Source organism: Pinus tabuliformis, chromosome J (genome assembly GCF_031772625.1).
Source record: "Pinus tabuliformis cultivar Carrire ecotype Pingquan chromosome J, CPIR1, whole genome shotgun sequence".
NCBI classification, from domain to species: Eukaryota; Viridiplantae; Streptophyta; class Pinopsida; order Pinales; family Pinaceae; genus Pinus; species Pinus tabuliformis.
In genome coordinates, this window is record NC_142295.1 from 1,307,020,418 (window position 1) to 1,307,023,915 (window position 3,498).

Genomic DNA, 3,498 nt, shown 5'->3' on the forward strand with positions numbered 1-3,498 from the left:
TTCTGCAATCAACAACCTCTGCTACTATCTTTTTTTTTAAAAACTGCTCTGCTGCTATTTTTTTTTTTTAAATTATGAACAACCTCTGCTATTCTGCTATCTTTACAAATTCTGCAAACCCTTCTTTTTTCTTTTAAAAAAAAAATTCTGCAAAAAAAAACGATACCCGGATTCAGGGATCGATTCTGCTACTGTTTGCAGAAGATCATGCTGTCACGCTGCCCACCGAATTCTTCAAGCCAAAACACATACAGCCAAAAAATTATGCCGCGGATTCTTCAAGCCGTCACGCCATCCACGATTCTGCTACCGTCCATAGGTTTACACGCTGCACAGGTTTACACGCTGCAAGCCGTCACGCCGTCCACGATTCTACTCCCGTCCACAGGTTTACACGTTGCACAGGTTTACACGCTGCACACAGGGATCCGCCTTCAGCGTATTCTTCAAGCCTCACAACGCTCCACAGGGCCGTCTACGTTGTCCACAGGTTCTAGCTCCAGCTGTCCTCAGGAATAAATCACGGGTTTGATCACAGGATTTTTGTCCAGGCTCTGATACCACTTATTGAGTTAATAGCAGAGAAAGAAAGAACATCAAGAACAGAATGAGAGAGAAGACCAAGAAATAGAAACTGAAATATGAATATGTTTATTCGATGATAAGTTTTCGTTACATGGCATTCGATTTATTATGTGAACAGCTACCGTTACACATAACTAAACTACCCGTTACATAACTACAACTAAATTGGTTACAAAAACTGTTTGACCAAGTTCGTTGTCAAACCAACAGAAGTTTGGTTGCATACCTTCCAAATTTTAATCTTGCATATACATCTAGATGTCTCTATTGAAAATACTCTCATTTGGGTTTCCAAAACCTGCGATATAGTCTCCTGGCTGGTTGTTCCTCCATTCTCCTTTGATCTAATGCCCATGCCAGTGTTGCCAAGGAGTAGTCCTTTTAGAGGGACTATAATGAAGGGCAAGAAACACAAAAACGCGCAGAAAATTAAGTAGTTAAATTTTTTTTTTAGACAAATCATGTCTTGTTTAATGCTTGCACACAAATAGATCATTGTCCTCTTCAAATCACTTAACTAAATTATTTCACACACAATGGCTCTTTGATTTATTTTTTTTCTAACCCTAGGAACAAAAGATATCCTCCTACATCATACCTTTTGTTCAAAGAGAACTTGGTTTAGAGGGCTAATTCCAAACCTTCGTTTAATGTGTGGTAATTATCTCTATGGAATTTCTTGTCTAGCCTTCAGTACACTCTTTATGTAATAGACTACTTATAATGTATTTGAAGCATTTATATTTGTGCTATGAGTTCATAATGTATTATTGTTGTTACTGTGTGCAGTCTCTACTAAGAAAGATGAGGAACTTACAGAAATTAGTAAAGGAATAAAGAGGAAGGTTGATAATGATCTTGATCTAGAGGGCTTGCCCCAAGATTACCCACAATCACAAGACTCATGCCAATTATCTATAAGATTGGATGATTAATGAGGATGCCTCTGGGGAGACTATACAGAACTAACTCGAAGGCAAAAGAAGTTGTTTGATTTGAGACTTAGAAGGGTATGATTTTCCTCCGAATCTATGGTAGTTTTGAATCCTTCTCAAGACAGGAGGTGAAACAATTTTTTTTCCATTGGTTTCGAAGTCCAAACATAAATATTTCAAGTGTGATATATGCTTCTTATCTGCAGAATGAAGAAAGAAAAGTCAATTAGAGTGACATTCTAGCGAAAAAAGAGAGAGAAGAGGTTCCACAGGAGTCACGAGGCATATCAAAATAGAAATGGATTGGAGACAAGAGGAAAAGTCTAGAGAAACTATTGGATGCAAATGGGTTGGGTCTTTCAAAAGTTTATATGGTAGATACTCAAGAGGGAACTGAAACAAAATACAAGAAATTGGACAAGAAGCCTGCTCCATTTACATGGGATGGTAGGAACTGAAGGAAAAACTTGTTCTAATTTATATTTACAAACGGCTTAATTAAAGTGTTGATATATTATTCTTAACCTTTAAAATGATACTATAATGAGTCTTAATATAGATATGTAAATCACACATATAAGTCTTTCAGTTTATTATTGACTGTTGTAATTGCTATCCTTACACGTGACTAACAGTGTTGGAATTGATGTCTTATTGGATTTCTAATTGTACAATTCAATGTTCAACTGGAAATCCCTATATAATGCCTATAAGAAGCACACCAAAAACATCCCTCTGAATGCAAATGAATATACAAAGATGAAAGAAACTGATCTAGAATTTTATCGCGATGGTTCAAGTCTGCAATATGGAAAGGTAAGGTTATACATGTTTTATTTGGATTTTAAGATGACGAAATTTTTTTTGCATGTATAAAATTTAAACTCTTTCGATAGAGGGTTATCGTATTTGAAGAATTTTTAGTTTATGCTTTTAATTGAATATTTCTTTTGGATTTCCTAATATTCTTGACAAAACCTGTTTTCCAGGTACCGAAGCTTCCAAAAGAGAACCTAGACAAAATGTTGTAGGAAATTGAAGACGGAGATCAAAAGAGGAAAGCATTCAGTAGACGATGCAGGAAGAGAAAGATGTTGATTCATTCAATGATCGGAATGAGCATTTCGATCAGAAAATTGAAAGGGCTTTTGGAAAGTACACTATTGAGATAAAGAATAATCTAAAACGTGGGACTGCTCTGCTTGACTATAATAAGAAATGCCTATTTTAGATTCAAGCATAAGTGGCTTCTGTTCTCTCTACCAAGTTAAATACATGCAACAAAAGAGATATCCCATTGAGGGCCATAATAATGTAATATGATCAAACGTTTATATTTATAGTCATTTGCGTCTTGTCGGACTACTTAATGTGGCTGTACTTGAAACCTGGATGGGCCTAAGCTCAACAATTTTGAAGTTTTCATCATGTCGAGGAGGTTGAATACATTGTAACAACTTATATTCATAATTTCTCATCTTGTCATTGATTATTTATTTCTGGTTCTTTTTCTTGTCCTTTGGATTTCAATTATTATTTGATTATTTATTTCTAGTTCTTTTTCTTGTCCTCTGAATTTCAATTATTATTTGAGTAACTTTCTTAATACACGTGGCTGTACTTGAAATTTGGATGGGCCTAAGGTCAATAATTTTGAAGTTGTCATCATGCCGGGTAGGTTGAATACATTGTAACAACTTATTTTCATAATTTCCCATCTTGTTATTAATTATTTATTTCTTGTTTTCTTGTCATTTGAATTTGAATTTCAATTATTAGTAATTGACTAACTTTCTTAATACAAAAAATTTCACGTGAACACCATAAATTCATTGGTGCTATACATTTATCATTTTCATAAGCTTTTATAGCTTTGTCACTCAAGTCTTCAAACATGTCAAGGATAATTATGTTTAATGTTTAAACATTTTATCGATGACAGTTGGCTCCATGTAAGAAAGGTTATCGATTAACCCAA

The 3,498-nt window shown here is 34.7% G+C and overlaps 1 pseudogene; it reads left to right on the plus strand.

Moving 5' to 3' along the window:
• Positions 1–264: 264 nt before the first annotated feature.
• LOC149232064 (pre-mRNA-splicing factor SYF2-like) lies at positions 265–2,947 on the plus strand (annotated as a pseudogene).
• Positions 2,948–3,498: the final 551 nt, after the last annotated feature.